The following is a 13806-nucleotide window of genomic DNA, read 5'->3' as shown; positions in this document are numbered from 1 at the left end:
ATTTTTTTTTCAACTCAACTGCTTGAGCAGCAGAATATTCACTAACACCAAAATGTTCACTTATTTGTTTATGTGTCCAACTGGCGGGAGCGAGGGTCAGGAGCGATAATTGTAAATTTCGATCTCCAGTCGACTTGATTTTTTCCTTAATAGCTTCCCCATATAGCACATTTCTGCCGTCGGATGTCCGAATCATGGCCGAACATCCGTTAGATATCTATGTACTCAATGGGTAGTTCCAGGGATGTCCGTCGGCTAGTCACTTTGGAAGTGCAATGGATGTGCGAAAATTATATTCTACGGACCTCCTTCCAACAGCCAAGAAGATTTTCAATTGTTTCATTTAAGGATCGGCCTCGAGCCAATTGGGGCGCTTTTTTGCAAATCAGGTTTCTCATTTCGGGCCATCGAGGCGTGGTTCAGGGTGGAAAATTCTTCTCCCCGAATTCAATTGGGGTTTGCAATTAATTGGATTTCAATCAATCGATTCATCAATGCAAAAAACATTATCGATTGACTGTTTCACCCGATCTATCCGATAACAACCCCGATAATAGCTCGTTCTACCCGCTTGCCCCGATTTTTACTCTGAAACCGAAAGAACGGCGTTTTTTTTTAATTGCTTCGGGGCAACGGGTTAACCTCAAATTTTTCCCCGCACCACCCCGGTTGAAAAAGTGGCACCTCAATTCAACCCCGAATGCACTTTATCGGTGCGGGGGGGTTAACTCGATTAGAACTAATTGGGGCCGATCACTAAGTTTCATTATTAATTGTCAAAATTTCTTTGTTTCCAAAAGGGGAAAACTTAGCCGTGTTCAAATTTTACCCTTGAACATATTTTTATTTTAAGTCCAGCATTTAATATGAAAAATTGAAAAAATAAAGGAGTAATTATCTATTTGCCGGATGGTTTATTTTTAAATTTATTACAAAAAATGAATAAATTATATGTAAGTCGTGAGTTTGTTTGCACACGCTTTCCATTTAACTTACGGGAACCAAGCCATTGGAAATTAACTTACAGAAAATAAATATTATTCGGTATCTAATAATATTCAAAGCAAGTATACTTGCGATAGGATTTTAATTTCAAATAATAAAAAACTACTTTAAACTTAATAAATCATGCTGAAGTTTAAAATTCAAAAAATATTTAGCCTAAATTGTTTAATTTCAATTTATAGACTTCTGGTTTAACCTAAGTTCGACCAGTGTTTTGTATTTGGACAATAAAATCAAATACTTATCAAATAAAATACAGAAAAATACGTATTTTAATACGTATTTGTATTTGACCTTTGAACGTATTCTTATAGCTGTATTTTATTTGGCATTTGATACTAAATATGATTAAAATACCAAATACATTCGAAAATACTTTTTGAATTTTAATTTTTAAAAGAATGGTCAAGTTTGATAGGAATATAGGGCTGTTCAACACGGTATATTACAGTGCTGCAACCTGTAAATCTTTCAATGCTCATTGGTTGGTTTCGGCTGGTTCAATTTTTGTTTGTTGAAGCAGACGAAACTAGCCAATGAGCATTGAAACTTTGAAAGTTGGTTCACAGATTTTACCGTGTCAAACAGCCCTATAGGATTAATTTGTGGAATATTTTTTTTTGAGTCGCGTGGATTGTCTGCTATGTGCTACGCTACAAGAGAGCAAACAAGTGTTTATACTATTTGGGAAATGGGAAGGTAAGGTAAAAGGTATTGAACTATTGATATATAACCTTAATTTGATAAATTATTATTATAATTTGATTTGACAGTCAAACAGTCCAATCTCCGTCCATTTTCATTGGAATTTCATTTTCAAAGATTGGATCAGTGGAAAGTGGATATTCTTGCATACTGTTTAGTGGTGCGTTGGACTTTCACATGTCAGACTCATGCATAGCTCGACTTAGCTAAACAAAGGTATTTCTCATGACTATATTGTTCAATCCCAGCAATAGGTTAATAATAAATCTTTTAAATGTAACTTAGAAGCAGGCAAGCAGAAAAATTTTAAGTATAGAGAATGTCACCACCCTCTGCAGCCAGGGGAAAATCAGTACGTGGTAGCCAGACTGGAAGACCAAGAGGAAGACCACCAAAAGCTTTAGCTGGGCAGAAAACTGTTCCATCCAACTGTCGATGAAGAATTAGGTATGGAAATGATATTCAGATCTATTGAAAGACATTTCATCAAATTTAAAAAAAAATTTTCCCTGTGTCAAACTTGACAGGACATGTACATGAAGAAATCTTGTTGGAGGAGGCACAATATTAAAATTTGGAGTATTTGGTATTTTATTTGGTATTTGTATTTTATTTTATTTGGTATTTGACCAAATAATGAAAAAAATGTATTTGGAATACCATGTATTTTAAGAAACATGTATTTTATTTGATCAAATACATAACTTTTGTCAAATACAAAACACTGAGTTCGACATCATCTTGACTTCTTAAAAATCCTGTATGTGATTTGTTATCGAAAAAAGCTCAAGTATTTTACAACCATTCGATTGGATTGTTCGAAAATGACATCTAAAATATGCATAGATTGACACAGTGAAACAATATTCGACTGTGGTGTGGGAGACCCGAGTTCGAATCCTAATATAGCCTAATGTTTTTTTCAAAATTAGAGGTCCAATACATGTCATATTTATAGCCAAATGAAAGCCCGTTCGGACATCCTTAGAATGTCCGACGGCACTGTTGAGGGCGGTCAAAACCAGGGTTGTTAATATCGGTATCGGATTCGATACCGATAGTAGCGTCGCTAGCGATACTCAGTATCGGTACACTATCGGCGCTTCTTTCAAAAACAGGTATCGGAAGACTATCGGTCGAGTATCGATCGATACTCGATACCGATACTTCGTCTGCAAACCTTTTTTTTTTTTTGAATTGAAGAAAAAAATTGAAGTCATGATCCAAGCTGATTCAAAATCCGTTCCAGGCATGGAAAACGATGTAGTGGACGATGACAGCCCAATAGATCCGAAAGACTTTTTTTCGCCCCTTAAATCTATTTCAAACCCGCAAAAAAGATTTTCGCCAGCAGATGATGAAATCAATCGGTTCTTTGAAACGAAAACGTGCAACGATTTCCGGGTACTTGATTCTTCATTTCCATATCTTCGTCGGTTGTTTATTCAACTTAACACTGGTTTGCCCTCAAGTGCCGCCGTTGAACGTCTGTTTTCTCTGGGTGGAAGAGTTTTTACGCCAATGCGTACTCAATTGAGTGATCAGCGCTTTGAGTCCTTAGTTTTTCTTAGAGCTAATGCTTGTCTCTTATAGTACCAATAATATACAGAATTAAAACTAAATTTCTTTATTTTTTTTCACGGACTATCGTTATCGGTATCGGTATCGATATCGCCGATACCAGCCAAAATAAGGATCGGTAAGCCAGTAACGGTATCGAAATCGACGATAGTTTTTTAAAGTATCGTTAACAACCCTGGTCAAAACCTAAAAAAAATACATCCATAGGACATCAAAATCGGATATCGGGCTGTCCGGAGGATATAAAAAAGATGTACTCAACATCCGACCCCGACATCTGTCGGACATCCGACGGACTGCCTTGTGTTATGTGGGTCCATGAGTTCTAGATAAACGCTTGACTTTAGTGAAGACGACGATTCATCCAGGCTTAAAATATTGCGTTTTAAGTTTTCGAGCACGTAGGCGCAAATTCTAGATCGCCTTTCTGAATTGCTTTTATTGAGATCAACTATAGGTGTGATAACTGCGGCACTAGAAAGGGCGTCAATCACTCGGGGGGGCGTTATGACCTTTTCGATAATGAACGGACTTGTAACACACTAATTTGTGTCATTTTGTTCACATTTTTCGTGCCGTGGTGTTTGTGGTTAACTGAAAAGCACGCTGAGTTGTGTTGAGCACCGAGGGCAAAGGGTTTTGCCTGGAATCAACCGCAAATTATTGTCAAATGCGTGCACTTTATCACTGAACGCCAGGTCGATTTTTTAAATGCCACGTACAACACGTTTATGCTTTTTGAGCGGGTCACAACAGTTTTTTGCCAAAGGAAAGCGAGAAGTGTCATAATAATCGAAATAGATAGAATAATGGTGAGCGTAAATAGTTTTAACACCTTCACTATTAACTCTTAACTTGATTACACGTTGAGCGTCCGGTGGCAAATCCAATAACACAACTAAATCCAAACTTTTAGTAAAATATAGTTTAAAACAATCCGAATTAACTACTACGCCAACACAACACTTATCAAAAGAGATATCCATTTCACAGAACACGAATTCGAAACTAAAAACCAAAAATACGGAGAGATGTGATCGACAACCGATTGCTTTGACTTGCTAAAAGAAACTGTCTTTCGAAGTAGAAATAAAATTCTAGTTCTGAAGAAAAAACGGTAACCGTAAACAAGCATTTCTTTGAATTCACCATGCTTGTTAACTCTGTTTCATCGACAGACATAGCAGCTCCCGTGGGGTTTCGCCTTTCCGCGCGTTGATAAGACGCAACAAAAATGCCGTTTAAAAAAAATTGTAGCTCTTGAACCAATAGCGGGTAAAGCGTGATTTTTTTTTCTCGTTCATTACAATTATTTCTCTGACTGATCAAAAAATGAGGGCCGTCCAAGTTTGTCAAAATGCAACCAAACTTTTAATCTCGGCATCAATATTTCTGATAGACGGGATTATTTTTTTTTACCGGACACAAACCAAAAGAAAAGAAATAATTTTCTCTTTCTTTTCGCTATTTTATTTTTTTTTTTATAAAAAAATTAATAGGTCAAATGTTAAATAAATCGCAAAAACGCGCATCCAAAAAATTAAAAAAGGGGTAATTTCGGGGATTTATTACTCAACTCCTGCTGACCGGGAAAATTTTTCCTTCGGCAAAACTAATCCAAATAGCAAGAAGAATCCCTAGAAAAAAATTGGTGGAAATCTGTTTTTTTTTGCGACGGGAATATTCGACTTGTCATGGAATGACCCAGCGTGAAATGAAACAAAGCTACGACGATGGTCGTAAGTAAACATTGATAAGAGATTATCAGAAAGGATGAATCACAGTAAAATAAAAGTAAGATGACTATTTCAGATTGCATGTTCAGTGTTCTTTCAGCTTCCACGGCAAAATGTTTACATACTCTGACGTTTTGGAAAATCTTCGTGTATTTGAGTGCGCACTGGTACGATTTGTTGACGCGACGTTCAATAATCAATGGAGTCGTTTCAGCCCGGTACATTCAAGTGACCGTGTGTTTTTCTGTACAGTTCTCGCGGAAGTTTAACGAACTGGAGCTCGTCTAAACTTTTCACCATCTGTGAGCACCGTTTGATTCGGGGACTACTACTTCAGGTAAGAAATTTATTTTTCAATTTCAGCACGTATTCTGGATACGCAAAATACCGCGAACTGTTTTCTTTAACTCATGCTCGTCTTCTCTGGTGGTTCGAATCAGATGAAGACATTTACCACCCGACTGCGCATTCCTCCGAATTTTACACCGAAATCACTCAGGCTGAAATGGACAACCGTCTCGCCGCGCGTTCGACCTGGAACGACGTTTTGACGTAGTTTGACATGGAACACCCAGGGCCAGAAGATTTTCGCTTGTTACGGGATTTTTCCCATATTTTAGCTTCCCTTCTCGACTATGTCAAGGATCAACTAAACGAAGAGTGATGTAAATTCTTCTTGAGTGAACTTTTGAAAAATACACTTTTTTATTCTAATCTGAATAGTTTTTTTCCTTTCTTCAGCTTAATAACACATTACACTTCTCGCGTCTCTATCTCCTCCCTCCCGCGGTCTCCGGGGGGAGGATTGTCGTACCGTTCATGTGTGGCTAAGCGTATACAATTTGTATGCGAGGGCAATTATCCCTAAGGCCAGAAGTAAGATTGCAGTCACCAATTCGTAAGGGTAACGTATAGAAGATGTTTCTTTCTGTTTTTTCAGTTGCAATGATGAGATTGTGAATTTGCTCTCCTCTCATTTTCGTTGAAAGGCTGGCTTGAGCATAGCGAACAGTTGACTTATGATGTCTACTGACGATGTGTTTTCTCGTGGAAGTTCCAAGAAGGTTTGTTTCTTTCTCGCCATAGTGTTGACATCTTGAGAAAAAATTTTAACTGTCGGTAGGACAACTGCTTGTAATTTTGGTGCCATTATGTTGCCTTCCGTACTAGCTGGGAAAACCCACTCTTCTGTACGAGCAGTGCATCCCAAAGGTATTTCAAACATTCCTACAGGCGGTAATGTTGCTGTTCTTAGTGGTGGCTGCTCATCACCAGATGGACACGAAAAAACAATTTCATGTGGCTTTGTTGCTGAATAAATCCCTTGGTTGGCTCCCATGTAAACGACTTTAGGGCCGCGCCATTCCGTAAATTTCTTTTTGCATTGTGTGTTAATTCTTGGTGTATCGTTCAGGAACACAGCTGTTGCACAGGATTTTCGAGCAGTTCTTTTACTGATGCTGGTGTGGAACTTGCAGAGAGGGCGTCCTATCTTGCTGCAGTCTTGAACATCATCTTTGGAAATTTCCAAAAACGTTTCGAGGTCTGCGGACACAGCAAGGTAATCTGGTAAATTTCCGAACAAGACGCCTTGTGTTCCATTATCTGTTGCTCCTGGCAGGTTGATAATCTGGAAGAGCTTGTACTGCTGGGAGTGGTCAAAAATAGGAACATGTATGAAGAGGCGAAAGGAATTTTCCATGGCTTCAACTGAGACAGTAGACTCCCGGTAAGCGACCCAAAGTTCGTTGCTTGAAATAGACTATCCTCTTGGTAATTGACCATTGATGGTTTTGATGAGTTTGTTGAATTTAGCTGGAGAGATGATTTGAGGGGCCAAATGCCCGTTGGCCAGGAGACTAAAACCGACGTCGAGGCTATCAGCCAGCTGTTGTAGTCACAGCAAGATTTGATTCATTGCTTCAAATGTTTCATCCAGTTAGAAAAAGTATTCGAAGTGACTCAGCTCTACGTCTTCCATGTCAGCAATTCTTTCCATTATGTTTGTGGTCACATTTTTCAGCATGGAGTATTGGCCTCGTAGTTTTCTAATTAATTTTGCGTTAGTTCTTGTTTCCCACAGGGATTCGTTCAAAACTGTTGCTTGCTTGTCGACAATGTGGATTACTTCTCGTTGATTTCGGGAGAGAAGTTGAATTTGATTATTGAGCTCTTCCAAATCTTTCTGTGTCGACACTCCAAAAAGCCGTTTAAGGATTGTTCCTCCTTCATCGACGAGACTTTGACGACTTCTTTGGTTTGTATTCAAGGCCTTTTTTTGTTTGATAATCGATCTGCTGCGTTCTCCATTCCTTTCAGAAATGACTGCATTCTGCTGGTGATTCTCTTGGCTGCTATCTTTTGGGGTCTGGAGCCTTGATTCTTCCATCTTTCTGCTACTTCTTGCTGTTGCAAAATTTTCTCTGTTAGGTACGCTGGGGCCGTATCAGGTAATCCAAAATCAAGGTCAGTCACGATTTTCAAAGATGATTCACCAAAAGCAACATCGGCTTGTTGTTTAAAAATGGCATTTTCTCTCAGGATTAGTGAGCTGTTTGTTGAGGGGGCCAGCAAGAAGATGAAGAATGGCACTAAAAAGGTAAGATACCTAGCTGGAGGTCTTCAATTTCGCATGGGCCTTCGTGATGCATTCGAAGGGATCTGGTCTGGAGGAGAGTTGACCACTTCATTACCACTTGTGTCGGCTGACACGTTAATTTCCTCAGGTACTGTTACTTCCTCTTAGGGCTGAGGTTGTGAATGAGCTGCATCAGGTAGGTCTTGGGCTTCTTCTTGTCGTTCACCATCGTTCTGTTGGTCTTTTTCTGCGGCTTTCTCAGTGTTATCTGGGATGGATGTTTGCGGTGACTCCCATTCCAAAGTGGCTTCGTGAAATAACTTCATTCGAGTGACGTGAACAATATCTGATTTTCCTCGACCGGTTGCGGACATTACTTCGTTTTTCACTGTTGTGGTGTAGACCAGAACTAGATCTCCTGTTTGAAAAGATCTTCTTTTTGTTTTTCTTTAAATCGCTCCATTCTTGTCTTTACGATTTCTTTTGCTTCAGTTAGATCAGCTTGTAGGCGATCTGCATTACTCATTGCAGCATATTTTTCTGTCAGCAATGGGTTGGGATCGGCGTCCAATTCCAAATCAATGGGAAGTCTGGGTTCACGTCCATAGAGCAGAAAAAATGGTGAATTCCCCGTCGACTCTTGTCTTGTTGTATTGTATGCAAAGCATACGTATTGTAGAGTGCGATCCCAATCACATTGGTCACTGCTGCCGTACATTGAAAACATAGCTGCCAATGTATGGTTAATCCTTTCCACCGCTCCATTTGCCTGAGGGTGGCAACTTGAAGTTGTCTTGTGGTTTGTGTGCAATTTCTTGACAACTGCTTGCGCTAGATCTGAGGTAAAGCACTTTCCTCGATCCGTTATGATTTGTTCTGGAGCTCCGTGACGTAGAAGAATTTGATTAACAAATAATTCTGCGACGTCATCTGCTTTTCCAGTTCGCATGGCTTTCAGTTCAACCCATTTGGTTAGATAGCCTACTGCTACCATAATCATCTTGTTTTCTTTGGTAGATAGTGGGAATGGACCTAGTAGATCAATGCCTACTTTTTGGAATGGTCTCTCTACTTTGATGCATTGTAAGAGTCCTGCAGGTTTTTCTGGGACTACTTTTCTGCTTTGACAATGGACACAGCTCTGTACGTGACGATTTATGTCAAATGCCATCTTCGGCCAGAAGAAACGATCACAAATCTTGTGTAGAGTACGATTGATGCCAAGGTGACCTGACACTACGTCGTCATGGTATGCCTGTAGAATTCTTTCATGGTAATCGACGGGTACGCACAGTCTTCTCTAGTTCTTTCCATTTTTAAAATTTTCCTTGTACAGCTTTTCGTTGTGAATTACAAAATTTTTGACTCTTGATTTTCCGTTCGTAATTAGCTGATTCCAATTGCGACAGGCTTTCTGCTTTTCGGCCAATGACTCGTCTTCGTCTTCGGAAAGGCCAGGGAAAGTAATTTCCCCCACGATAAAAAAGCGATCGTCTTCTAGCTCTTGTGCAACTGGTAGCGGATTTCTTGAAAGACAGTCTGCATTGTCATGCGTTTTCCTACTGCGGTATACAATAGTTATGTCGTATTCCTGAAGCAACAAGCTCCATCGTTCCAAATGACCTGCAAGGTGTCTTTTGCTCATTAACCATCAAAGAGCCTGATGATCGGTCACCACTTTCACTTTGCAACCCCACACAAAACTTCGGAACTTGGAAAGACACCCCACTAGTGCAAGACCCTCTTTTTCGGTGATTGAGTAGTTCACTTCTGATTTTGTTAGAAGGCGGCTGGCGTATGCGATAGGACGTTCTGCTTCTTCAATGTGTTGAGCCAGAACGCCTCCTATGCCATAACCACAGGCATCGGGAAAGATTTCCATTGGTAAATCATAGTTGGGATGCGCCAATACTGGTGCCGAAGTAAGTGCTTTTTTCAAAGCATTGAAGCTGCTAATTTGATCTTTTCCCCACGTGAAGGGAATTTCTTTCTTCGTCAGGCGGGCGTGCGATTGATGCGAAACCTTGGATGTGACGTTGATAGTACGAGCACAGGCCAAGAAAGCTTTGTACTCGTTTCACATTGTTTGCTGTTGAATGGCCTTCATTGGGTGATGGAAAACTTTGAACTGCCTCGAGTTTTTAGGATCTGGTGCCACACCTTCTTTTGAGATGAGGTGTCCCAACACTTTCAGAGCGTGCTCCATGAATGAGCATTTTGACCATTTCAACTTCAACCCAGCTCGAGAAAGGCAACTCAGCACTAAATGAAGTCTTTGCAAATGCTGTTGGAAGGTTGCTGAGTAAATTATGACGTCATCCAATTATATGAGGCACGTCGTCGAACGAAGTCCAGCTAATATGATGTCCATGGCTCGCTGAAAAGTACCAGGGGCGTTTGTTAAACCGAACGGAAGAGTACGAAACTGGTACAATCCATCTGCAGTGACGAAAGCTGTTTTTGGTCTATCACTGTCAACAACTGGAACTTGATGGTATCCTGCTTGAAGATCCATGCTTGGAAAAATATGGCGCCTTTCAACCGACTTAATGTATCGGCAATACGTGGTAAGGGGTATGAATCATTTACCGTTACTGCGTTAAGCTTGCGATAGTCCACGCAGAAGCGCCAAGTGTCATCTTTTTTCTTGACTAAAACCACTGGGGAAGACCAAGGGCTATCAGATAGTTCTATGACACCTCGAGGCAGCATTCCTTCCACTTGATCTTGAATAACAGCTCGTTCTTTCCAGACACTCTTATATGGGAGCTGATGGATTCGGGACGTATTTGCGGTATTGATGTCGTGTTTGACTACTGAACAGTATCCCAAATCATCTTCGCTTAGTGCAAAGCAATGGACGAATTGCTTGAGGATTTTCACTGTCTCTTCTTTCTATTCTTTTGTTAGATTTTCCCCAATTCTTCCTTCGAGATGTTTTAACAATTCTTCTTTCTCTGCGTCTGAGTTTTGGTCGTCCACCGAAGCATATAGTGTTAAAACTTCTTGAGTTTCTTCAGTCTCTTTAGCTTCGGAATTTTTTTCTAGGATTCCCAACGTCACTCCTTTTTCTAGTCATACCATTTTCGGAGACAGGTTGCCCACTGGAATATATTCCAAATCCGTTAGTACGAGTGCGTGACCAGTAGACAGGCTTGTTGTTGCCAACAGGGGACCTGATGGTGTCACGATACACGAACCTTCTATTTAGTTAAAAACAGTTGCTGGAATTTGCTTCATCGTGTATGCTGGTATTTCTTGACTATCTCTTGTGATCAGCCGGCTTTCTTGTGGCTGTTCTACTTGGAGAGAAGTGATTTCTGAAAGCGGTGATTTCCCCGTCGTAAATGATGACTCTTCTGACTCGTAGTCAATGTGGATAGCTTGAAATTGTTGTAGGAAGTCAAGTCATTTCCTAACAGTAGTTCAAAACCTGACATTGGCATAACTATTGCGTTACCTTTTATAGTTTTGCCTCTGTGGGTTACTACTATATCCGCTGTACTCTGTGGTGACAGGGTTTGACCATTTACAAGACGAATATTCGGTCCAACAAGAAGTTTTTTGACAAATTCCATTTTCTCTAGTAATTCGGGTGCAATTACTGTGACCGCAGCTCCTGTATCGATCAGCGCTGTTGCAGTTACTCTTCCACACCTTACTGCTTCCTTAATTAATCTTGCAGGATTCAAGTTGAACACGAACATTTCTGGGTGATCAAATTTTTCTTCCAGCGTATCTGGAACTGCTTAGTTGATGGGAAGGTTTCCTCCTAAGGCAGCATCATTGGGTGGACCCTTGTATTGTTCTGATTCCGGAATTTTGAAACAGTTGCGAGCAATGTGTCCTGACTTCTTGCAATAGAAGCATTGCGGTTTTCCAGTTAAGGTGCGACCTTTTGGTTTAAAAGGTCCCCTTGATTTCACTTGGTCATTTTTCTCTTTTGAAATTAACTTCTCGCAAGTATCTTGAATTAATTCACGCATCGTCTTAATAAAATCTGCTTGTTGGTCTGAATAGACCACAGAAAGGTTTGGTAACTGCTCATAAGGCTTCTGCGGCTTCGCTGTGGTATCCTTCCATCCTCGTGTATCTGACATGAGTGAGGCTTCTGTTTTGCTGATTTTGCTATGTATATGTTTTGGGCTTCAGCGGATAAATCTTTCTGAAAAGCGTTGGTCGAAGTCCTCGAAAAAGATGTTCCAAACGGTGCGTTTCTGACATGTTCGGGTCAACCAGTCTGCAAAGATTAAGAATTTCGTCGTTTAGATTTCAAGTGTTTGAAATTGGCAAACACAAATGGTATTTGTGTTCAAAAGTTTGTGTTTCAAAAATTCGCCATTCCGTGGCAATTTTTCTACCACGACTAAGACCATTTAAAATTACTTCAAAAACACTTACGGTAAAAAATTTGTATTCTAAAGTGCTGGTCGTGGGATAAATTGTTTAACAGGAAATATTTCGTGGGCTACTACTACTACCCGCGGGAGAGATGGTGTGCTGAAGAAAAACATGGATTCCGGCTTTGAAGCCACACATAACCAAGTAGAAATACTTGTGAAACTGGTAAAGGAAAGCCTCACACTGAACAATAGTAAGCGCCCACCACCAAATACGATAGACCACCGAGCAACAACAATAAACAAGAAATGACTGGACCGTTAAAAATTACACAATGGAACGAATGAAGCCTCTATAAATCTAAATTCCAAGAATTAAAATGCAACATTAAAATCACCAACCCACACATTATTCTACTAAGTGAAACGTTCTGAAACGATAACTTCATAACGAAATTCTCAGCATACCACACTCATCCGCCATCCTAATTAAAAAGAACATACAGACCACTCCTCTAAACTTACCAGCCCCCAGAGACATAGAGGCCATCGGGATAACTGTAAAATAAAAAAAACAACGAATTAATTGACGTCACCTCCATATACTGCCCAGATGGAAACCAGTGCACATTCCAAGAAACGGAAGACATTATCAACTCATCCAACACTAGCCTCATACTAGGACGAGATCTAATTGCACACTCACCCACCTGGAATGATCACCACCCGCTTATTGATGGTAAGGCATGCGATGTGACAGTCGCAACAGGTCCAACACTTCATGGGTGACTTCAGCCGTAAAACCCTTCCCCTGGTCCGAGATGAAGAATTTTGCGATTTGTCGGGCCGTGGCATCCGCCAAGGCCATGACTTCTACCCATTTCCCAAGGTAGTCCACTGCCACAACGATGTTTGTCATTCATTCATTTGATGTTGTTAATCATTAACCCACGATAATGCCTCCTTCCGACGCCGATCAAACTCTTGCCTGAACCTGATTGTTCTTAGGTACAGCAAGCCCTTGGTTCAGCATGAGGTTTCCGTACTGGGTGGAACCATTCTTGATCATTACTTGCTTGATCCATCGCCACTGCTTCACCCGGTCTTGACCATCCGCCCAAGACCACGTATCTATGCATATGGCCACGACTGGGATGGCCACCGTCTGCTCTTTCTCACCTTTTTCTTGAATAGGGTAACGCGATAGGGCATCTGCGTCTTCGTGCAAGCTTTCTTTCTTGTAGCGTATGGAGATGTCGTAATCTTGCAACGACAAACCCCATCTCTCAAGCCGGCCGCCTAGCTCCTGCTTGGTCATCAGCTAACATAAGTCATGATGATCAGTTTTAACGACAATTTTCGTACCCCAAATGTATGGCCGAAACTTCTTTACAGCCCATACAATGGTGAGGCACACTTTTTCCTTTATCGTGTAATTTCTCTTCGACTTGTTCAACACTCTGCTGACGAAACAAATTAACATGGGGTGCCCGTTTCTTTCTTGCATCAGCATCGCCCCTTTGCCGCAATCACAGGCATCAGGATGCACTTCGAAATTCTTGGAATAGTCCGGATGAGCAAGCTGCGCTGCTTTCACTAGCGCAGCCTTCAGCTGGGCGAAACCGTTCCATTCCGGTTCTCACCAACAAAAAACCCCTTTACCTTCCATTACCGTAAGCGGGTACGCCACCTGGGCGAAGTTCGGAACAAACTTGTGGTAAAATGAGCAAAGGCCTACAAAGCTCTTCAACCACTTCCTCTTCACGTTATCATTGGCATTACGGTTCGGCCCCGGGAACATTTCTATAGCCTTGCAGTGCTCCGGGTATGGTTCGATTCCGGCTTTGATTACAACGTGACC

At 40.8% G+C, this 13806-nt stretch overlaps 1 long non-coding RNA gene across 1 annotated transcript; it reads left to right on the top strand.

Annotated features, from left to right (window-relative positions):
- The first annotated feature begins 1838 nt into the window (after window positions 1-1838).
- LOC123476881 lies at window positions 1839-2440 on the top strand. Its single transcript, XR_006651906.1, has 3 exons — window positions 1839-1926; window positions 1996-2157; window positions 2238-2440. It is a non-coding gene; the product is annotated as an uncharacterized LOC123476881 (long non-coding RNA).
- The last annotated feature ends 11366 nt before the right edge of the window (window positions 2441-13806 follow it).

This window comes from Daphnia magna, linkage group LG10 (assembly GCF_020631705.1).
Source record: "Daphnia magna isolate NIES linkage group LG10, ASM2063170v1.1, whole genome shotgun sequence".
NCBI classification, from domain to species: Eukaryota; Metazoa; Arthropoda; class Branchiopoda; order Diplostraca; family Daphniidae; genus Daphnia; species Daphnia magna.
The sequence above is the reverse complement of the archived record's forward strand: the minus strand, read 5'-3'. Positions and strand labels throughout refer to the sequence as shown.